The sequence below is a fragment of the Eriocheir sinensis genome, unplaced genomic scaffold (genome assembly GCF_024679095.1).
Source record: "Eriocheir sinensis breed Jianghai 21 unplaced genomic scaffold, ASM2467909v1 Scaffold7, whole genome shotgun sequence".
Taxonomy (NCBI): domain Eukaryota; kingdom Metazoa; phylum Arthropoda; class Malacostraca; order Decapoda; family Varunidae; genus Eriocheir; species Eriocheir sinensis.
In genome coordinates this window covers 1000001-1025052 of record NW_026112053.1, presented here as the reverse complement: position 1 = coordinate 1025052, position 25052 = coordinate 1000001, and the positions used below count along the sequence as shown (strand labels likewise).

The 25052-nt window shown below is 44.2% G+C and overlaps 1 long non-coding RNA gene across 1 annotated transcript in view; it reads left to right on the top strand.

Annotated features, from left to right (window-relative positions):
• The first annotated feature begins 23571 nt into the window (after positions 1-23571).
• LOC126993955 (uncharacterized) overlaps positions 23572-25052 on the top strand; it is a 6989-nt gene continuing 5508 nt past the window's right edge. Inside the window, exon 1 of the long non-coding RNA XR_007748597.1 lies at positions 23572-23732. This is a non-coding gene — a long non-coding RNA (uncharacterized LOC126993955). The remainder of the gene's footprint in view (positions 23733-25052) is intronic.

Sequence of the window (25052 nt, the reverse complement as noted above, 5' to 3'; positions counted from 1 at the left end):
AAGTATATGTTCTTGGGTCTTGAAATGTTTAAGAATGACCTTTTTTTCTAACTTACAGAAACCTCAAAGTTACTGATGAACAAGAAACAAACTTAGAAGGGTCAAATTTGCCCCAGGGTCATTAAACTGCCTACCCCAGAAATATCCAAAGCTCCTTCGAATGCCTTGTCAAATACGTGTTCTTGGGCCCAGAAATGTTAAATAATATGACCTTTTGACTTATTGGAACCTCATGAAATCACTAATGAACAAGAGACGAAGGTTGGAATACTACCCACAACCCTCACAAACACTTGACTAGAACTACCACCAGGGTCATTAAACTGCCTACCCGTTTAAATGCCCAGAACTCCTATGAAATCACTGTCAAATAGGTATTCTTGGGCTATGAAATGTTTAAGATTGACCTCTGAACTTATACAAACATCCATAAAGCACTAATGCCCAAGAGACGAAAGTTGAAATACTACTAACACAGACCCTCACCAATACTTAGAGCCGATTTCACAGTCCAACACAGTGTCTTCGTAAGAGCCCGAACCAAACTATAGAATCCCATACAGTCCAAAATGGTGAGGTCTTCGATGCCACACTAAATACACAAGACTTTTCCTGTATAGTTTCATCAAATTTGTGAACTTAAATATAATCACCAGACACTATACAAGAAATTTCAAAGGCTCTGGTATTGGTTTGGGAGCTTACTAACCCACCATGGGAGCTGTAAAACTGGCCCTTGGCAACTATATGGCGTTCACTTATCAAAAGCAAGAATTATTAACTTAAACACCTTGGATCATATTCAGACTCACCACACGCCTTACCAATACCACCTGTCTGTCTGTCCATCTGTCCGTCTGCTTCCCGTCTCGCCTCCACACACCGCGATGGTTCCTTCTTTACTAACTTCCTTTCCCTTCCTCCTGTCTTCCTTGCAATCCCCCATCCCTCCACCTTACCTCTCTCTCCTCCCTCTCTCTAGTACCCTGCTATCATCAAAGACTATTGTGGAGTTCTTGAAATGTCTGGACTTCCGAAAATCTCGTAAATTCTCAGCAATAAAAAAAATATAAAATAAATAACTGAAAATTGAGTTATCAGACTCACAGTCCCTCTAGTCCTTATTTATTATTTAAATATCTGACCAATCACATCTCTCATAGGGTAAGCAAAAGCCAGATAAACGTGTTCTTAAGTTTATTGAAACAACAAAGAAACTCGCTGGAAATGAAGAATAATTAATTCACACCAAGCACACAGCAACCTAGTAGCTATGCTAAAACATCCTAGGAATTAGATTACTTAGCTGCAGGTGGTGAGAAGCCAAGCCACACCTGGTCTTCCTCGTGGTCCGTGCCTGGAGTCCTTTTGTCCTCTTTTTGTCCCTCTCACTGCAACGCGCCGTGCCCTCATCAGCTTCCCTAGACCTGAGTATACAATCACTCTGGAATTGTGGATACTACAGACAGGAAAACCCCACGATGGAGAACGTGTTGTGGGAGGACGGTGAGAGGCGTCCGCTCGCGTCGAAGTTCGGGCAGGAGATGGTTGGAAGATGGCGGCCGTCCCACAATGCTCAGGCCGGGTTCCGCGGTCAAGATGCCAGCTCTCGCCATACGGCATCTCGTTTTCTGTACAACACTTACGCCAAAAACGCCCTAACGGCTATGGTTTGTTATTTATTAATAACCTAACGCATGCAATTGGTCATAGTGGGTCATGCAGCCCACACATAGCTCAGCGTTGGCAGTATTAACGAATTGATTTGAAATAGCGCGCGTTCCCGCCTTCATGTGTTTCTTCCCGCTCTCTCAATCAAAATGGCGGGGACTTCCGCGGTAGCTTTCCACTGGCCACTCCCTGAATAATGACTCATGACAACTATAAAAAGACAGGAAAGCTGAACGAAACTCTGAGCAGCTGGCGTCGGCTCCCTAGATGGCCTTGGTATAAAATCGACACCCAGGACCAAGACCAAGACCCTAAGTCTGTTTGTTTACCTTTGGCACGTGGAGTACCTGACACGCCTCCTCCTGGGCCACACACGACTCAGCGCTCACCTCCACCGCCTGCGCCTGGCCCCCGACCCTCACTGCCCAAGGAGTTACTGTCCCTGGTGCAGGACCGTCGAGGAGGCCAATGAGCACCTCCTGCTGCACTGTGTACTTCAGATAATCTATAAGTTCTGCTTGTTATACATGTTTGCTTTACTCTTCTTTAAGTTATATCCTTGAGTAAGAAAGGTATAAACCAATTTATATGACCTAGTATTATGTAACTATCCTAAGTGACTGTACTTATCTATTTGTTGTGTAATTTTCTTTATTATTCTTATTCCTATATTCTTGAGATTATTTCATTGCATTACTGCCCTATTATCTTTCTTTACTTTGGAGGCATACATTCCACGTACTTTCTCTACTCCTCATGCTAAAAAGCCTTGGTTTAATCATGCTTGTTCTCGTGCTATCAAAGATAGAGAGGCAGCTCACAAAAGGTTCCAAAACCTTCGAACTCCCGCTAACTTTGACCTTTACATTTCAACCCGGAATCGTGCCAAATCTATTCTCACACTTACCAAAACTTCTTTTATTAATAGGAAATGTCAACACCTTGCTTCTTCTAATTCTTCCCGTGATTTTTGGCATCTAGCCAAAAATATCTCCTCCAATTTCACTTCTTCCTCTTTCCCTCCTCTCCTTAACCCTGACGGCAGCACTGCGGTCTCATTTGTCTCTAAGGCTGAACTCTTCGCTAAAACTTTCTGTAAGAACTCCACCCTGGACGATTCTGGGCATATTCCTCCTACTCATCCCCCCTCTGACTCCTTTATGCCTGTTATTAAGATTCTTCCAAATGATGTTTTCTATGCACTCTCTGGCCTCAACTCTCAGAAGACTTATGGACCTGATGGAGTGCCTCCTATTGCCCTTAAAAACTGTACTTCTGTGCTGACACCCTGCCTGGTCAAACTCTTTCGTCTCTGCCTATCAACATCTATCTTTCCTTCCTGCTGGAAGTATGCCTTTGTACAGCCTGTGTCTAAGAAGGATGACCGTTCCAATTCCTCAAAATACCTTTACTTTCCTGTCTATCTAAAGCTTTTGAATCAATCCTTAACCGGAAGATTCAAAAGCACCTTTCCACTTCTAACTTTCTATCTGATCGCCAGCATGGATTCCGCAAGGGGCGTTCTACTGGCGATCTTCTTGCTCTCTTAAATGTCTTACAATAATTTTGAAATGTCTTACAATAATTTAAAATGTCTTACAATAATTTAGAAATGTCTTACAATAATTTAAAAATGTCTTACAATAATTTAGTTAGAGTAATAGTAGAGGGGCAAGAACAGCATATACCACAGCAAACACTTAGAAAAGAAAACAATGATCCTAAGTGGATGACTCGTGGACTAAAACACGAGATTGGGTTAACGTCGAACTATCTAGATTAGTTAAGAAAAACACCAGGATAGCAAAAAGAACTATGAAATCAAAGTAGCAAATGAGGCGAAAAGTAATCAAATCAAACACAGGGAGCTAGTGAAAATTACGAAAATATGAGCACATTGTTGAACGACTACTTTTCAGTATTCACACAGGGGGGAGAAAACGACTATACCGGAAGAGTTCAGGTGTACGAGGGCGGGGATGGCGATAAATTGAGGGATATAATCATTACCAGGCAAGTAGTTCAGGATGAGATAGATAAGCTTAAGAAGAACAAGTCGCCAGGTCCTGACGGGATATTTTGATATAATCAGACTTCCACTAACCGACATCTTTAAGATGTCGGCTAATGTGACGCCGATTTTAAAAAAAGGGGACAGGTCAGTTTTCAAACTATCGCCCAATTAGCTTAACATCGGTTATAGGGAAGATGCTGGAGTCCATAGAATTCGGGAGCATTTAGAGAAACATAGCTAAATCACGACTCGCAGCATGGGGGTCACAAAAGGTAGGTCATGCCTCACCAATCTCTTGTCCTTCTACAATAAAGTATTTGAGGCGGTTGACAGAGATGAAAATTATGATGTAATCTATCTTGATTTTAGTAAAGCGTTTGACAAAGTTCCTCACCAACGACTGTTGCTTAAATTACAGGCTCACGGAGTAGAGGGTAAAGTTTTGAACTGGGTCAAGGCGTGGCTTAGCAATAAAAGAGTGCAAATCAATGGTAAAAGATCTGACTGGGGATGTTATTAGGTCCACTTTTGTTTATTATTTATATCAATGACTTAGACACAGGAATTAGTAGTGATGTTAGTAAATTTGCAGATGATACCAAGATCGGTAGAGTAATTGAGTCGGATCAGGACGCTAGTATTCTCCAAGGTGAACTCAACAGATTATATGACTGGATAAATGGCAGATGGAGTTCAATGAAGTGCAGTATTCTGAGGGAACAACCCCTCACATAACTATTGCTTAAATGACGAAATCGAGCTAATAGGGTACTGGGATTTATTTAAGTCTTCCTCAAACTATATTTAGCATTAGTTAGACCTCATCTTGACTATGCGGTTCAGTTCTGGTCACCCTACTATAGAATGGATATCAAATGTTAGAATCGGTGCAGAGGAGGATGACTAAGATGATTCAGGGGTTGAGAAACTACGAGGAACTCAAAGACTCAAACTTGCATTCTCTTCTTCTAGAAGGCGAGGGTGCGTGGAGACATGATCGAGGTTTATAAATGGATGAAGGGCTTTAATAAGGGAGACATTCATAAGGTTTTGTTGGTAAAGAGAACTGGTAGGACACGAAGTAACGGTTTAAAACTGATAAATTCAGATTCAACAGGGACATAGGCAAAAATTGGTTTACTAATAGGGTGGTGGATGAGTGGTCATGTGGTGAGTGCCACACAATTTCACATTCAAAAATAGACTAGATAAATTCATGGGTTCTTATGTTCTTATGTTCTTATGTTCTTAACTGACTCTTGGTCATCCTCTCTTAGCCGTTTCGGTGAAACTTTCTCTATTGCGCTAGACATATCAGAAGCCTTCGATAGAGTCTGACACCAGTCTTTGCTTTCTAAACTGCCCTCTTTCGGATTCTATCCCTCTCTCTGTTTCTTTATCTCCAGTTTCCTTTCCGGCCGTTCTATCTCTACGGTGGTAGACGGTCACTGCTCTTCCCCTAAACCTATCAACAATGGCGTTCCACAGGGCTCTGTCCTATCACCCACTTTCTTCCTGTTATTCATCAATGATCTTCTTTCCATAACAAACTGTCCTGTCCACTCATACGCCGACGACTCCACTCTGCATTATTCAACTTCTTTCAATAGAAGACCATCACAACAGGAAGTACACGCCTCCAGACTGGAGGCTGCTGAACGCTTAACCTCAGACCTTGCCATCATTTCCGATTGGGGGAGAAGGAACCTTGTGTCCTTCAATGCCTCAAAAACTCAATTTCTCCACCTATCAACTCGACACAATCTTTCAAATACCTATCCCCTATTCATCGACAACACTCAGCTGTCACCTTCTTCAACACTAAACATCCTCGGTCTATCCTTAACTCAAAATCTCAACTGGAAACTTCATATCTCCTCTCTCGCTAAATCAGCTTCCTCGAGGTTGGGCGTTCTGTATCGTCTCCGCCAGTTCTTCTCCCCCGCGCAGTTGCTATCCATATACAGGGGCTTTATCCGCCCTCGTATGGAGTATGAATCTCACGTGTGGGGGAGCTCCACTCACGCAGCTCTTCTGGACAGAGTGGAGTCTAAGGCTCTTCGTCTCATCAGCCTCTCCTACTGATAGTCTTCTACCTCTTAAATTCCGCCACGATGTTGCCTCTCTTTCTATCTTCTATCGATATTTCCACGCTGACTGCTTTTCTGAACTTGCTAACTGCATGCCTTCCCCCCTTTCGCGGCCCCGCTGCACACGACTTTCTACTCATCCTCATCCCTATACTGTCCAAACCCCTCATGCAAGAGTTAACCAGCATCTTCACTCTTTCATCCCTCACGCTGGTAAACCCTGGAACAATCTTCCTTTATCTGTATTTCCTCCTGCCTACGACTTGAACTCTTTCAAGAGGAGGATATCAGGACACCTCTCCTCCCGAAATTGACCTTTCTTTCGGCCACCTCTTTAATTTTTTTTTTGGGGGGGAGCAGTGAATAGCGGGCTTTTTTTATTATTGTTTTCCTTTTTTTGTGCCCTTGAGCTGTCTCCTTTGTTGTAAAAAAAAAAAAAAACTGTGTATAATTATGAGACCAATATTTCTTTCTCATGTTTTCTTTTGCTTGTGTGTCTCTGTTCATGCATTTTCTATAATGCACAATGCGTGTCATATATCTACATGCCAGCATATATTTGTTGTATATAACTTTCTAGACAAATACAACTGAACTGCACCTTTATATCATTGTTTCTTTGTCCAGAATACACTAATTAGTTAAGCAAATAGGTGTGTGTGTGTGTGTGTGTGTGTGTGTGTGTGTGTGTGTGTGTGTGTGTGTGTGTGTGTGTAAAAATTACACTTCATGACCTATGGTCTTTGTGGTTATACCACCCACCACTGATGAAAGATACCAAATAATAATCATATAATACATAATGAATGATGAAAAAATAAATTTTATTCATACATAATGTCAATAATAAGATCTACGCATATGATACACAGTCTCGTCTACACGGCCGCGCTGTGTAGACGTGCGTTGTCCTGCTGCTCCGTCCGTGGATGTCCTGCCTTCCACGGAATAAACGGTGTCTAGGGGACATGGCGGACGAGCACATCATATGATACAAACTACAAAGCGATAAGGTCACAAGAAGATGAAGCGGAGACCGTACATCTGCAGACGACGTACTTGATATAGTTTGGCGTCGGCTCAACAGATGGCGCTGCTGGTCTCTATCTGCCTCACATTTTCTTTATCGCTTTTAGATAGAAGCTTTCCTATCTTTCTTCTATAGTCTTTGGATATCATTCTCTCTTTCTCCTCCTCCTCCTCCTCCGCCTTTAACCATTTAACCACCACTTCCATTTTCCTCTTCCTCCTCCTCCTGCACCTCCTCCTCCCACCTCTCCCTTCCCTTCTGAAATACCCTATTATCATTATCTCCTCCTCCTCCTCCTCCTCCTCCTCCTGCCACGTAACTATCACTAAGTCTTCTCCTTCTCCTCCTCTTCCTCCTCTCTTAACATGTTTCAGTTAACTTTTTCTACCTTCTGACAGTCTACGTTTTTTTTCTGAACATTTTTTATTTAAGGTATTTCCGCTCGCCATGTCAACCAATTGGTGTCTTTCGGGCGCTTCAACACTCGTATTACTTGTATTTTTACGTGGCAGTCAAATGTATTGTTTGCGTTGAACTCTTTTGGCCTAACGAGTCTCCTCCTCCTCCTCCTCCTCCTCTTACCCATATAACTATCATTTCCTTTCCTTCTTCTCTCCTTTCCTTACCTTTTCCTTCCCCTGTAATACCTTCTCTCCTCCTCCCCCTCCTTCTCCCTTCTCTCGTCTTCACCTTGCATTCCTCTTGACACTAACTTATCACGTCTCCTCCTCCTCCTCCTCCTCTTCCTCCTCCTTCCCTTCCTTGAGCCCCTTCCTTCCCTCCTTCAGCAGAAAACTCCCTCCCATCAGGTTCCCGAGCATTCCTTCGCATGCCTCAATGACACTGTGGACCGACCTCATGGTTTTGTGATAACGTTTTGATAACATGTTTTGTCTGAGCTTTGATGGAGCTGCAGAGTGATCCAGCATTGTTAACCCGTACAGTGTTTAGTACGTGTATATACGTACCTCTTAGGGAAGTGTTTAGTACGTATATATACGCTTGTGCTTTTGAGCAATTTTACACCCTTTATTTTTGCTTGTGTATGTAACATCGTTCATTGACAGTAAAAAGGAATATTTATACCAGTTTTTGTGTTTCTAAAGAGATTTGAAATGGCCTTTCTGGAAACGTGTACGCATTCCAGCAAGTCATTATACAAGAAGGTAAGTTACTTTCTTCCAGATAATTGTAAGGAGCAAAAAAAAAAAAAAAAAAAAAATACAACCTGGCATGACCCCTATCTATGACAAAGGACGACACTGTACGGGTTAATAGGGAAGCGTGCCCCGCGAGACACCCTGCAGTGCCCCGTTGAACCATGCCTGGCGCCTGCCCACGTGGCTGTGGCCAAGGCTGTCTGTTGCCCCGGCGCGTGATAAGCATGTCAAACCATCTCTCCTCCTCCTCCTCCTCCTCCCCCCTCCCCCTCCTCCTCATCAAGCTCCCTTCTCCACCTCCTCCTCCTACTCCTCCTCTCCCTCCTCCTCCTCATCATCATCCTCATCCTTCTCCTCTAGCTCCCTTCTCCACCTCCACCAGTGGAAAAAGGCCAATATTACCCCGATCTTTAAAAAAGGAGATAAAAAACAAGCCAGTAATTATCGTCCCATCAGCCTTATGTCTGTCCTAATTAAACTATTCGAAAAAATGATCAGGGATAAAATGACCACTTTCCTTGAAACAAATGACTTTATAACTGATAGTCGGCATTGATTTCGTAGTATTCGGACTTGCCTTACCAACCTATTAACCTTTTTCAACGATGTTTATACATGTTGGGACGCCCGAAGCCCATATGACGTAATTTACTTAGATTTTCAGAAAGCGTTTGATAAAGTTCCTCACGTTAGGCTTATTTCTATACTGCGTTCCCACGGTATTAACGACCATCTATGTGCGTGGATTCATGACTGGCTCACCGACAGAGAACAACGTGTAGTTCTTAATGGTGAAGCATCGGATTGGCAACCCGTCACCAGTGGCGTGCCCCAAGGTTCGGTCCTGGGGCCAACACTATTCATAATTTACGTGAACAACTTAGAAACTGATATCCTATCAAAAGTAGCCAAATTCGCCGACGACACCAAATTAGGAGGTACGGTAATGAACAGTCAAAGTTGCGAGAATATTCAATCAGACGTAATAAGACTTGCCGACTGGAGCGAAAAATGGCAAATGAGTTTTAACGTAGATAAATGTAAAGTAATGCACATAGGTGAAAAAAATCCTAACTTTAAATATCAGATTCAAGGACATGAGCTCAGCGAAGTAAAACAAGAAAAAGATCTTGGTGTCATTATCAGTAACACTCTTAAAATGAGTGGTCAATGTTCTGCAGCGACTAAAAAAGCCAATATGATGTTGGGATTAATCTCAAGAAACTTTAGTTATAAATCACCCGAACTTATGTAGAGATTATATTTAGCATTTGTAAGACCACACCTAGAATACGCCGTTCAGTTCTGGTCTCCGAACTATATCAGAGATAAAGTTTTGCTAGAAAAGATACAGCGACCCCCGTTCTATGGGACAAAACTTCGAGGACAATAGCTGAAAAGCGCCGGGTTGTGAAAGTCTCTCTCGTGACCGAGGCTCAGGACAAGCGATTTGTCTTTGAGGCGTTTTCAAGACCCTGTGGGAGCGAACTCCCAGTGTTGGAGGCATCTAACACAGCAGTATCTAATTTCCATGCGCAGTTTTTATCCAACTCAATTTATGGTCAAACTTTAAGTTATTTCGAAAGCGCTTTTAATATTTGCCCAAACTGTAAACTCGCTTAAATTTCTAACAATGCCTTCGAACCTTAAGTGTGACGTCTGTCCCGGACGATTTATAGCTCAGCACTTGCAGCTGAGTAGAACTTGCCGCCTCTGCATTCAGAGATTACAACTTCAGAAGGCTGTGACTGAATGGAAAGTCAAACATAATGATCTTGAAAAGAAATTCGAAGCCCTTCAGGAATTTGTTTCAAATAATGTGGCAGTGACTCCACCATCGATGGTGGAGAGGCCCTCCACCGAGACTGTGCCCTCTCCAGACGAATCTCCTGCTTCACGGGAGGACGTGTTACCTGCCTCACAGGTTGACTCCCAGCCTGCCTCACAGGCTAACCCCCAGCCTGCCTCACAGGCTAACCCGCAGCCTGCCTCACAGGCTAACCCTCAGCTTGCCTCACAGGACAACCGACAGCCTGCCTCACAGGACAACCGCCAGCCTGCCTCACAGGCTGACCCCCAGCCTGCTTCACAGGCTGACCCCCAGCCTGCTTCACAGGCTAACCCCCAGCCTGCTTCACAGGCTAACTCCCAGCCTGCCTCACAGGACAACTTCCAGCCTGCCCCCCTTAACGCTTCTCTTCCTGCTTCACAGGATGTCGGGTTCCAACCTGTAAGGAATGGAGCCAAAATGAAGCAGGAAACCAAGAATTTACTGACCCCCACTACCTTCAATAGGTTCCAGGTGCTGGCAGACACCATGGAGGGTGAGTTTGAGACTCGCCTAGTTGGGGACTCCATGGTGCGTGGCCAGCTGGTTGAGTTCTGTGGTCGTTCATCAAACGGCCGCAGAAAACGTTACTGCTATTCAGGTGCCAGACTGGACGACATCACCGCAGCGTGCGATGATGTCACGAGAAATGCCGATCGAAACACCCTCTTTGCCATTCACGTGGGGACAAATGACGTAAAGACAACCCGTTCTGAGGAACTGCTTGAGAAATACCGCCGCATGATCAAGCAGTATAAACGTAAAACGGATGCCAGTAACATCATACTCTCAGGAATCCTCCCGAGCGTCGGTGCCGAATCTAGCTTTTACAGTAAGACCTTCAGCACAAACAACAGACTTCAGTCCCTTTGTTCACAAGAAAACGTCCAGTTCGCTAACTTGTGGAACAGTTTTTACTACGATTCAGACTTGTTCCTTGCTGATGGCATCCATTTAAACCCTATTGGAGCAGCCCGTTTCGGGAGGCTGCTCTGTGACCAAGTGGCTCTTCGAAAGCCAAAAAACGCGGAGGCGAGAACACCAGCAGCTCCACCGTAAGGGAGCACTCAACCCGCGAAACCCCCGACTCGAATCACATTAAAGCTTGCTATGTAAACGCTCGTAGCCTACGTAACAAATTTGAAGACTTAGAAGTCCTCGCAGCTACAAATCATTATCACATCATCGGAGTCACAGAATCTTGGATAGACACTTCAAATAGAGATTTCATTGCGGAATATAGATTACCGGGTTATACCATCTTTAGTCATGAAAGAGAGAACAGACAGGGTGGAGGCGTTATCTTTTATATCCACAACTCTCTCCATCCAGTATCCGTGAAAACAGATATTGTAACCAATGTAGATACGGTCTTCATTGAAATTAAAAATAGATCTCGTAAAATAGTAATTGGACTTGTCTACAGACGGCCAAGGCAGACTCTTGATACGGACCACGCATTAAGTGAATTATTATTAGAAACAGGTAGCAGTTGCGAGGCAGTAATTGTTGGGGACTTTAACTTGCCAGTGCAAAGATGGGGTGAACCGTTGAACTGTCATACAGGGCTCGACCTGTACACAAATTTACTAGAAAGTGATTTACATCAACACGTTCAAGAACCGACTCGGGAAAATAATATACTTGACCTTATCTTTTCAACGACAGCTGATCTAGTTAACGAAGTAAATGTTGGTCCAATTTTTAGTTCTAGCGATCACCGAACAATCACATTCAGCATCAATATGAAAAAAAGTAAAATAACTCCTAGCAAAGAAAAGGTGCCTGATTATCAAAGAGCGAATTTCATAAGATTCCGATCAATTCTAAATAATTCTGACTGGACTGAAATCTCGGCGGAAACAGATATTGATAAATCTTGGGGGGCCTTCACCACAATATTGAACAATCCCATAAGGCTTATGGCATTGTTATGCATACCCTATCGAAACAGACGTTCAGCTTTTAAGAAGAAACCCAAATGGTGGAATAACGAAATTCAAAATAGCCTATCTCTTAAAAAACGCGTATACAGTAGATACATATCAACTCTGAGTGAGGCTGACAAACTAGAGTTAGACAGAATTCGCCGCGAAACCAAGAAATTAATAAAACGAAGCAAGAAAAATCTTGAAGAACATATAGCAGAAATGAGTGAATCTAATCCTAAAGAATTTTTTAGCTATGTAAATAATAAAAAGTCACTCACTTGTGGTATCGGACCGCTTGCTAATGATAATGGAAACCGCACGAACGATGAAAATGAAATGGCTACAATCCTAAATAGCTTTTTCGCATCCGTATTTACCGACTAAGATTGTTTATCACCTCAACCACCGGAGGTTAGAAGGACCGAAAAGATGTTAAGTGGCGTGCTCATCGTAGAAAGTGACATTTTACGCACAATTAAAAAGATTAAAGTAAGCAAAGCTCCTGGTCCAGACAAAATTACTCCTAGGGTCTTAAAAGAAATCAAACATCAAATTTGTAAACCGCTCTCCATCATATTCAATAAATCTTTAACAGCTGGAAAAGTTCCGTCGGATTGGAAACTTGCAAATGTCACACCAATTTTCAAAAAGGGGGACAAGTCTCATCCAGGAAACCATCGACCGATTAGCTTGACATCGATTGTTTGTAAGTTAATGGAGACTATTTTTTTTTTTTTTTTTTTTTTACGTCGCTGCCTGTCGCGCTGGTAGGCATCTTCCTGGTAGGGCCTGATGGTCGGCCCAAGGCTTCTTCCAGGTGGGGCCTGATGGTCGGTCCAGCCCGTTCTGGTGCAGGCGAGTGTTTATAGTGGCGCCATCTTGCATTGGTTCATGCTGCCCCCTGGAACTCGTTCTTGATTCGCTTGGAGTCTAGAGTCCGGGTTGATGGGTGGTCTTCAGGACAGCATGTGGGTAGTTTTAAGCCACTCGGCGGTGACTGAAAAATCCGAGTGGTAGCGTGGGGATTCGAACCCGCGTCGTCCATCACGCGGTGAATGTGAGCCCAGTACGCTACCAGTTCGGCCACCGCCTACCCAATATGGGTGAAATTCTTCGAAGAAAATAATATAATAAATAATTCGCAACATGGCTTCCGCAGTAAACGTTCGTGTTTAACTATCTTACTTGATTTTTTTCATTATATTTTTGAGGTGTTCGATGAAAGCAGATCAGTAGATATCATATATCTGGATTTTCAAAAGGCATTTGATAAGGTCCCCTACCAACGACTGCTCAGCAAACTATTGGCGCACGGTATCTCGGGTAACATTCACAATTGGCTTGTGGACTGGCTCTCTGAGCGGAAACAGAGAGTAGTTCTAAACGGTGTTACATCTAACTGGCTCGACGTCAGAAGCGACGTACCTCAAGGATCAGTGCTTGGCGCCATGCTCTTCTTAATTTATGTTAATGATATCGATGATGGGCTCACTTGCAAAGTATCAAAATTTGCTGATGACACAAAAATTGCTAATAAAGTAACTGCAACACTCGACGAAGAAGTTTTACAATCAGATCTAGATCGACTTGCACGTTGGGCCAATCAATGGCAAATGAAATTTAACGTTGACAAATGTAAAGTGTTGCACATCGGAAAAAATAACAATCGCGCTCGGTACGTAATGAATGGCAAACAACTTTCTGCAGTAAGTAAAGAAAAGGATCTTGGAATCACTATATCAAGCGATTTAAAGCCCGGTCAGCATTGTTCAGAGGTAGTTAAAACTGCAAACAAATTGGTTGGCTTCATCGGACGAGTCTTTAATAATAAATCGGAAAAAGTAATATTATAATTGTCAGAGCTGGGATTCTGTAGAAAAAATCTACCACCGGTATCGGTAGTCGGTAGCGAGCCGCGTCCAATCGGTATCGGTAGATCGGTAGATTTTTCAGAAATCTACCGATCGGTATAGATTCGGTATCGGTAGATTAAAAAACTCTATAATTATATAATAAAAAAATGCTTTTAAAGGCCCTACTGGTCAGGAACCTCCTCATGTTGATGGCGACTATACTCTGTTCACTTAAGTCTGAGCCAATTTGACAATATAAAGGTAAGCGTGTTTGTAAGCACACTGGCACAGAATAGATTGGCAGGAAGTGTTGTGTGAAATTAATTCTAACAGAGGTTATAGAAAGCTTGAAAGCCATAGAAGTAGTCAGTAAGCAATGAGTTTACAAGTACGATTAAGTTTGTGTCATCAATTTGGAGCCTAACCTAACAGAGCCTCACTCCCATGGCCTCTGCCCAGGACACGTCCTCAAGTCCACAGGGGGAAGGAGACGCTGCCTCCACACCTCACCTCTCCCCCACGCTGCCTCACACGTGACACTGGCTTACGTGACTAGCCTCACTCTGCCGCGTCCCTCTTACAGGGTTCACACACTCCTACACACGGGCCCCGCCGCGCCACATACAAAACACTCACTCAACACACAGCATATCCTAACCTCTGGTTCGTAACAATATGATTAAATAGTTCACTGACTTGATCAAAACTTTTTTAATGTAAAATAAAGTTTAAAAAAGGAAAATCACTTGAAAAGTTAAAAGCACAAAACGATTAAGTGCTGCTGCCGCGGGTGGACTTAAAAACACTGCCACTTAAAACACTAGGCGATGAGGCTGAGCACGTTGTCGAGAGCGTAGGAGCTAGAGCGTAGGTGTAGGCTACTCGCGTCGGCAGGCCAACCATTTGTGGGGCTCCCGCCAAAACTTTTGGCGGGAGCGAGAATCTGCTAGGTCGTGGCTGCCTCTGATTGGCTGAGAACGCCCAGAACGGCCGGTGATTGGCTAAGCGTGATGACGTCAAAGTAATACCTGGAATTTCCTGCTAACTGCTTCCCATAGATGCGCTCGAACGTGTTGAAACTTGTCCGTTTCATTTTGCCGGGGTCGTCTTCTCTTAAGTCTTAACAAAAAAGTCCCGCGCTCGCTTTTTCAATCTACCGATACCGATTGACTGCCAATCATGCGATCGGTAGCGGTATTCGGTAGTTTCTTCAAAATACCGAATGATCGGTATCGGTAGCAGTAATCTACCGCCGGTAGTACCGATCCCAAATGTCAATCGGTAGTCCCAGCTCTGATAATTGTATAATTCGTTGGTTCGACCCCGTCTAGAGTACTGTGTACAGTTTTGGTCTCCCTGCTACAGAAAAGACATAGAAAAGCTGGAACGGATCCAACGAAGAGTAACAAAGATGATTCCTAGGTTGAGAAATTTATCATATGAACAAAGGCTTAAAGAAGTAAATTTATTCAGTCTAAAGACGAAGAATGCGAGGCGATCTAATAGAAGTGTTTAAAATGTTTAAAGGATTCAGTGATATTAATGCGGAAGATTACTTTACAATTGATCGGTCAAATAGAACAAAAAGAAATCACAATTTGATGATAAGTGGTAAAAGATTCTCATCGCACGAAGCCAAACACTTCTTCTTCAATCGAGTTGTTAATGTTTGGAACTCTCTACCTTGTGATGTCGTTGATAGTACAACAGTTACGGCCTTCAAGAATAGATTAGACAAGTGTTTTGAATCCAACCAGCAACTAAGATATTACTCATTGTCGTAATAACGTTAAGTTCTTTCGAATACTGGTGTCCTTGTCCGCTTTTATCGCCCGGTTAGTGGTAGCAGTAATGGTAGTTCTTTCCTCTTTCCTACATAATTTCCATGCAGTTTTTCCATGCTGCATGGTTCTTTTTCCTTTCCTGCCAGCTTTGGCTGGAGGGATGGGGGGGTGGGGAGGAGCCTTCGCCTTTGCTGTCCTTCATCTTCCACCTTTGATTAGATAGTTAGTGTAGCTTGTCACAAACAGCCTCGTAAGGACCAGCAGGTCTGCTGTTGTTTGTTCTTTCTTTGTGTTTGTGTTTCTTTGTGTTCCTCCTCCTCGTCATCTAGCTCCCTTCTCCTCCTCCTGCTCTAGCTCCCTTCACCACCTCCTCCTCCTCCTCGTCATCTAGCTCCCTTCTCCTCCTCCTCCTCTTCCTCCTCCTCCTCCTCCTCCTCGTCATCTAGCTCCGCTCTCCACCTCCTCCTCCTCATCATCATCATTATCATCTAGCTCCCTTCTCCTCCTCCTCCTCTTCCTCCTCCTCCTCCTCGTCATCTAGCTCCCTTCTCCACTTCCTCCTCCTCCTCCTCATCATCATCTAGCACCCTTCTCCTCCTCCTCCTCCTCCTCCTCCTCGTCATCTAGCTCCCTTCTCCTCCTCCTCCTCCTCCTCTTCGTCCTCTTCCAGCTCCTACTACATAACTATTATTTCTTTTTCTCCTCTTCCTCTTCTTCCTCCTCCGCAATAACAATATAGTATCCTCCTCCTCCCCCTCTGACTACATATTTATCACTTTGCCTCCTCCTCCTCCTCCTCTTCTGACTACATATTTATCACTTTGCCTCCTCCTCCTCCTCCTCTTCTCTCCTCCACTACTACTATTACTACTACTACTACTACTACTACGACTAATACTAATACTATAGTCTGTTCACTTGAGCTAGATTCCTGGCGCCTAGGCAGGTTGGAAAGCTTGCAGCTGATTGGCTGCTCCGCTCTCCCACCAACACTCATGACGCGCGCGACACTCATTTTTTTTTAAACCTTCATACAGGGTGTCTCGACGCCGTGATGGTTGGGGCGAGTGAAATGTTGCTATAAATAACTCTGTGTTTTCAATACGTAGAGCTTTAACTGCATTCTGATCACACTATCGTGTTCACGAGAAATTTTCCTAAGTAATGTAATAATATATTTCTGCAGTCAATGAACAACTGTTGAAAACAGTGAGCATAAGTAAAACATGTTATAAACATTTTTTTAACATCTTCACGGTTCATCTCATCGTAATACCATTTTCTTATTTGTTTTGTCGAGTTTTTTAAATACATCTTGATTCTACAGTCACTGCTGAGTCTGATGGTGTCAACCAAAACTGGCTAGCTCGTATATGAGGTGAGCTATGGCATGTAATAAAGAAACATGTCTCACTCGAGCATGCAAGATGTGGTCCGACATGAGTGTTGGTGGGAGAGCGGAGCAGCCAATCAGCTGCAAGCTTACCAACTTGCCTAGGCGCCAGGAACCTAGCTTAAGTGAACAGACTATACCACTACTACTACTACTACTACCACTACTACTACTACTACTACCACTACTACTACTACTACTACTACTACTACTACTACTAAAAAAATAGTCAAACCAACACCTCCAAACAATAGGCTGCTTGGCTGTCTGTCTGTCTGTGTCTATGGTCGTCTGTCTTTCCCGTGGCTGTCTTTCTTTAGTTATCTATCGCTCTTAACTCTTGTTGCCTAACGTGTCCTCCTCTCCTTCGCCTCCTCCTCCTCCTCCTCCGCTTCCTCCTCTAACTACGCACCTTTTCCCACTCCTCCTCGTCCAGGTCCCCTCTAACCACAAGAAGAACATTGAGTTACTGGAAAGGGTTCAACGACGCGCCACGAAAATGGTTCCGCCTTTAAATAAGGTATCAGCCGTGCGACGAACGACTCAGGCGACTCACCTCCCCACCCTGGAGACAAGACGTCGGCGAGGGGATGCGACACCTGAGGAAGTTCATTAATGTCGATCATGTCAAGCTTTCTGAACTGCAAACCAACTCAAGAACTTGAAATGAATGCTCACCCAGTCAAGCGAGTCGATGTAGCACAGTTTCTTCTCAAGCCGAGTCATCCGCCACTGGAACAACCTTCCTTTACAAGTGGTAACTGCAAATACCATCAACTTCTTCAAAAATCGAATCGTCCGTCACTTCGTTGCGTCAGGAGTAAACTGATTACCCAAGTGCCTTCATCTGCTCCTAGGCACCAAGTGGATGTCCAGCAGATTATATCATCAGCGCGGGCAGACTCGTAATGATCCTGCAAGCTTTCTGTTGCCTGCATTTCCATGTTTCCTCCTCCTCCATGGCCGCCACGTGATCTGCCAGCCAAACCCTTTCCACTTGCCGCTTCCTGACCGGTTGTTTCAAGGTCACGGAAGTTTTTTTTTTTCTCTCTCTCTCTCTCTCTCTCTCTCTCTCTCTCTCTCTCATTGCCAAGCCTGTTTTGCTTGCCGTTAAGTTGCCAGGTACTTTTTTTTCTTAAGGTATTCGCCTCCATAACCACATTCCCAGTGGCGGATCAAGAAATTAATTAATCTTGGGGGCCATGAGGCACTCGGCCCGCAACCGAAATTTCTCGGTTGAATAGAGATTTTGGGTTCTATTCCCGGGCAGCGTCAGAGTTAAAATGGGCTTTCTCTCTTTACACCTCAGCCCCTGTGCCTCCCTAGCTGAGTGGTTTCTGTGACCGCCTACCACACCTCGGGGCACCGGTTCGAGCCCGATTAGGTGCCTTCAGCGCACAGCCCGCCCAGCTCTTGCTCCTGTTCATCCTTCCTTTCGGGTTGGTCGATAAACCGGTTCCTCGGGAAACTTGGGGAAGGTAAATTGTGGGAATCCGGACGGCATAGCCGAGTGTCCCCGGGCTAGTGGATACGACTCCACCACAGGCTCAGAAGGTCACGGAGACGGAAATGAGCGCCGATACAACGCGCCGCAGTACCGTATGCTCCCCACATTACTTACGAGTAAGCAGACATTGTAGGCAAGCCTCTGGGTTACTAATTTGTCCCATCCCAGCCTGTCCTCCATATTGTGATTCTAAAACAGGTTACAAGAGGAGCTTCATCAGCTTTATTTGTGAAAATAAATGAGAAAATGAGAAAATATTTCCTCCTGAGTTTACTTACACTTGATGTAATTTGTGGTAGCAGTGCTTTGGTAAATAAAAACAAATGAAAAATTCTTTGTCAAGTGTTGAGCCACAGTAATTATCAAGCTACTTTTTGATAAGGAACTCATTGCTACAATAAAACTAATTTAATTCGCTGTGGCATTAAGACAAACTTTTATGACAAAAGCAATGACTAAATAAACAAATAAATAATTATATATATATATATATATATATACACATACATATATATATATATATATATATATATATATATATATATATATATATATATATATATATATATATATATATATATATATATATATATATATATATATATATATATATATATATATATATATATATATATATATATATATATATATATATATATATATATATATATATATATATATATATATATATATATATTATATATATATATTATATATAGAGAAGGATGAACAGCTACATACATCAGCTACATACATCAGCTACATACATCAGTGTGTCATCTGCCATGCACGTATCCTAAGACATCCCATCCTGATCTGCGCATGCGCAGAATCCGATGTTTTCATACACAGCGTTGATATCGTAGTTTGTCCAGGCAAGATGGCGGCATGACAGCATGGCAGCTTTTATGGGAAAATGGCCAAATTCAAGAATGACATGGACCCCGAAATTCAGATAGCCTACCATTAAATGGAGAGAATCCGAGAAACATAACCATCGATCAGAAGAGAGTGTAGGTTATTTCATTTATCACATATACCGACATACAAGGGGTGTAGGTTATCTCATTTATCACATTTACCGACATACAAGGGGTGTAGGTTATCTCATTTCTCACATTTACCGACATACAAGGGTGTAGGTTGTTTCATTTATCACATTTACCGACATACAAGGGGTGTAGGTTATCTCATTTCTCACATTTACCGACATACAAGGGGTGTAAGTTATCTCATTTATCACATTTACCGACATACAAGGGTGTAGGTTGTTTCATTTATCACATTTACCGACATACAAGGGGTGTAGTTTGTTTCATTTATCACATTTACCGACATACAAGGGGTGTAGGTTGTTTCATTTATCACATTTACCGACATACAAGGGGTGTAGGTTATCTCATTTATCACATTTACCGACATACAAGGGGTGTAGTTTGTTTCATTTATCACATTTACCGACATACAAGGGGTGAAGGTTGTCTCATTTATCACATTTACCGACATACAAGGGGTGTAGGTTATCTCATTTATCACATTTACCGACATACAAGGGGTGTAGGTTATCTCATTTATCACATTTACCGACATCCAAGGGGTGTAGGTTGTCTCATTTATCACATTTACCGACATACAAGTAGTGTAGGTTATCTCATTTATCACATTTACCGACATACAAGGGGTGTAGGTTATCTCATTAACAAGTACAATATTTGGCAAGGAGCTTTTAGGTACAGAAGACCAACGTGATCTCCACATTCTGAATTCAGTGACATAATCAAATAAATCATCCAGGCCCAGAATTGGATCATTTATTAAGAAGTACATCACTAGCGACCAGCCGCAGATCGATCTCTGAGCCTATCTCTCCCCTTTGTCCAGTACCCGTCCGATACGAGGACTACTAGACAAGTCAGCGAGGCGAAACTCGCAGAGTGAATAGATTGTAGTGTAAATACTTGTTCTGGGGGAGTATTTCACGTTTTGTTTTCTGTAGCTTTAAAACATGTTAACGCGAACTAGTAGCTAAACATTCATTTATGCATTTTAATAATAATAATAATAATAATAATAATAATAATAATAATAATAATAATTATCATTATTATCATTATTATCATTATTATTTTTATTATTCTTATTATTATCATCATCATCATTATTACTAATTCCGTTATTAAAAATTATAAGATTTGTTTTTTGGGGGACGTGACCAGGTGCTCCCCCTTGGATCCGCTATTGCACATTTCCGCAGCTTCCAATTTTTCCTTCATCTTTCTCTTCACCGCACTCCAAGTTCCACATCGATACAGCAATGTTGACCATGTAAATGTTTTTGTTGCCCGTTTTTTTTAATTCCTAAAGACAACTTTCTATTGATCAGATAAACCTTCATCCTCGAAAATGCACTCTACGCATTGCTAATTCTCCTTCTAATTTTCTTTGGTTATGGAGAGGATTTTGAAGGTAGCAAGAACTGATGAGGATGTGCCGAGGCAGATGGGAGTGGTGAGGGAAATTATGTCAACAATATAAAGACGACGGATGAGATTTCTCGGACATGCGATGGGGAGGAAGGAGATGGAGGCTGTGGTGTTGGCTGGGATGGCGGAGGGCAGAAGAGCAAGAGGAAGACAGAGGGCCAGTTTTACAGTCCAATAGAACAAGTTTGTAAGCTCCCAACCAAACACGAAACACGACGAAAATTCCTTGTAGCTCTAGCGTTTGGTGTTGATATAAAAAGGGGAGGGAATTTTAGGCAACTACACAGGTAATCTCTCTATTAGTAACAGGTAATGAGCAGAAATAACGGATCATTGTAGTGGATATGGATTGGTTTGGGCGCTTACAATGACAATGTGTTGGACTGTCGAACTGGGCCAGAGAGAGAAATTTATGGTTGGTGTGACGAGAGGGGCGGGAGGACGTCAGGTGGGGCAAGGTAACCCTCCTCTTTACCTTGAGGTGGCGCTCCGTGGCTGCCTAAGTCCTGATAGCTGGTGGGTAAGGTCAGATAAGCTGCGTTATTACTGTTTTACTTCTTTCCTTTAGTTTTTTCTGTTCTCTCGTTCAGTTTTCTCCTGTTTCGTTTGTCCATTCCGTCTTTCTTCTTTCTTTCCTTCCTTCCGTTTTATTCTTTTTATTTTCTCTTTCTCCCTCTCATTCGTCCTCTTTTCTGTCGTTTCTTCCATTTTCCTTTTTCTTTTTTCTTAATTTCTTTCCTTCCGTTCCTTCTCCTTTTGTCTGTTCTCTCTCTTTCTCACTCATTCGTTCACTTTTGTCTTGTCCATTCTTTCTTTTCTTCTCTTGTTTATTTTTTTTTTCTTCCTTTCTTTGTTTTTTGCTTCCCTGATCGGTCTTGCTGTACATCTAGACGGTACTACTACTACTACTACTACTACTACTACTTCCACCACTAATACTACTACTTCCACCACTACTACTATTACTATTACTACTACCACTACCACTACTACTATTACTACTACAACTACTACTACTACCATTACTACCACCACCACTACTGCTACTACTACTACTACTACTAACTACTACTACTATTACCACTACTACTACCACCACGTCCAAACAGGTATTCTGGCTACCTGGCGCGGGTGAAGGTCAAGGGGATGCTGGTTTCTTTTTAGTCTCCACTGTGATACTCACCCTAGCATCCTCTCTCTCTCTCTCTCTCTCTCTCTCTCTCTCTCTCTCTCTCTCTCTCTCTCTCTCTCATGTCCTGCGGTATTTCACGAGCCACGGATTTTATCATTACGTCTCCGCGGTGCGGTGGTCAGCATCCCTGACTACGAATCTGCAGGCCTGGGTTCAAGTCCCGGCCCGGGCAGTCGGCGTGCAGCCCACCCAGCTATTCATCCTTCCTTTCGGGCTGGTCGGTATATGGTTGGCCTACCCGGGGACACCTGGGGGAGGCACACTGTGGTCACACTGGCCCTGTGTCCCGGGGTGATGGGCTCCCTCCCACCACAGGCTCAGAGGGCCAACGTGACGGAGATGAGCACCGCCGCCACGCGTAGCCACAGCATGTGCCCCACCTTCAGTACCCGGCCCCGGCAGCCCTCAGCCCGGCCCCTGACATGGGTGGGTTTGGCGCGGCCTGCAGCCCCTCGCCGTAAACTGTCAACCACCCAAAACAATATCCCGTGATGGGCAATATATCTCAACCCCAGCACAGGTAAAGGTGCGGCACACGCTGTGGCTGCGCGTGGCGGCGGTGCTCATCTCCGTCCCGTCGGCCCTCTGAGCCTGTGGTGGGAGGGAGCCGATGCAGGGCCAGTGTGACTTCCGGGTTACCACAGTGTGCCTCCTCCAGGTGTCCCCGCGGGTACCCATTTATCCCCCAGTCCCAGAGGAAGGATGAACAGTTGGGTGGGCTGGATGCCGACTGCCAGGGCCGAGATTCCAACCATGGCCCGCAGATTCGTACCCAGGCACGCTGACCACTGCACCACTGTCAACCACCCCAAGACAAACATACCGTTGATGGATAACACATAACCATCACGCTGATTATTAGTTATAATAAGGAAGTTGACTCTAAAATAAAATACAGCATAAGTGCGTCCTCTCCACCGGAGTAAACAGCCGCGGGAGGCAACAGGAAAATACCGGATTCCATCAAGCCCGCGCTTCCCTTCCTCCTCTGCGTCGCCTGGTCCATGTGCAGTGTTGTGCAGCGGCAGGCTGGCTGATATGGACTTTCAGCTTGGCACCCCCCCAATGCCTCGACCCTTGAGTAAAACATCTACATCAATTTTCATTTCATTTTACTGGGAATGAAAAAAGTCCAAGAAATAAAACCCAGCCAGCAACTGAGCGAAAGTAGGACAGACTGCTAACGGGCCCGTGGAGGTGCGGGGACACTGCACTTTATTGATGTATAGATATTTTCCTTCCTTCCGATCTATTGTTGATTTAGTTGAGAACTTGATGTCCAGCACCACACTGTTCAAAAATTTGTGTTCAGTGTCACAGGGAAAAAAGAAAGAAAGGGTTTACTTGTGCCCTCCGGCAGGTGCCCCCCCCCCCAGGTGCCCCCCCCACCGCCCCCTTGCTAGCCCACTGTCTGTATGGGCGAGGACGTGTGGTTCGTAAAGGAACATTCCGTCTTTCTGGCAGCACTTCGTTGCTGGGCGCGCGGCGATGCAGGTCGTGGTGGTTATGGCGACGGTGTCTGTGGTATAAATAGCGGGAGCACGCCACTGTTAGCCGGTCCAGCGTCCGAGGTGCCCGCAGCCTTCCGCGTACCTCGTACCCTCGTGCCCTCCGCCTCCTCGTCCCGCCGGGCAGCACCTTCCCTCCAGCCTAAGGCGCTAACCTCTGCCGTGCTCCCTCGCCCCTCGTTCCGGAGCCTCCCAAAATGAGCGGTGGTCTGCGGTGGTCAGTGGCGGTGGCCATGACGGTGGTTTTGTTGGTGCAAGTCGTCCCGCCCGCCACGTCTCAGCTGGACGGTGAGTGCACACTGTAGAGCTGTCTGTAGAGCTGTTAATAGAGAGCATAAGTGTTGGAAGGCAGCGCCATTTTTGTCCATGGCCTTCACGAAATTCTTCTTTAGACCAAGCTTCATATGAAGAGGAGAAAGAAGCACCTTGTTCTTGTCAACCGGAGGATTTTCTTGGACATTTTGTTCACTAGGCACGAAAGTGCTCCTGGACACCCAGTCCTTCTGCATTTTTCTTCAGTATTTTGTGAAGCCTGCTTGCATACCCATGAGGAGCCCAATGACTTTGAGGTCCCCGCAGAGACTCCACTGGCACAGGTTGTACTTAACGGCTTCCAAAAGGAGCTCCATATTATCAAACGACTCCTTCAGATGGACTGAGTGGGCAATGAGCATGCTGAGGTATTTATTCCCATTGTGCAGGAGCACAGCCTTCAGACATCGCTTGGAAGTCTATAAAAAGACGCCAATCTGAGGAAATGTGTGGGAAACCAAGGAAGGTGAACAAGCCAGAGACATTTGTGCAGTAGCACAACCTGTTTTCAATGTCGAAGAATGTCCTGAAACTGGTGGTCCTTACATTTGCCAGATGCTTTTAGTAAAAATAAAACATTTCAGTTTTTAAAAAGAACACAATTTTTAAAATTTCTGATTACAAAAAACATAATGTCCTGAGTAGGAGACACTTGGTAGCCGTGAATCTATACATCTTTACGTATACATTTACGTACACGTGTATATCTAAAAAATAGAGGTGATGAGTGAAAACGGACTTCGTATCTGAAATCAGAACACCAATATTAGGGAAGAACAACTGTTTTTATGCTTGCCTCAATTTCTTTGTAAACCAGTGTAACATAGCAGACTAAAATATAGTGAAGGAGACGGACTGGTAAGCCCCTCTCCCACTTCGCCGTAAATGCCGAAGACAAAGTCACGACGTGTCAAAAACCCATGATCGTGACTAATCCTGAACAAATCGTTGACAGTCACGGCGTGTCACCGATGTGTGCCACGAGTCGGCAGTTTTACGTGAAGGGCCACGATGACTTCGTGCTGCGCCAAAACGTCGCGGAGCCTCGCGACACTGTCACCTTTCGGCGAGGAGTCGTCGGCAACACGGTGGAGCGGCGGCGGCGGCGCTGATGACCCGGCGAATAACGGCGTGTGTCCGCTTGCGACGCCGACGTCTCATGGATAAAAAATATAAAAAAAACATGTTAGTTGGTATCGTGCCGGATCACGGCGAGGTGCCGGCGAGTGATCGGCGAGCCCAGCGCGATGCAGCCTGCGTAAAATATGCGGCGCGTGCTGGCTGCCGCCACACTGA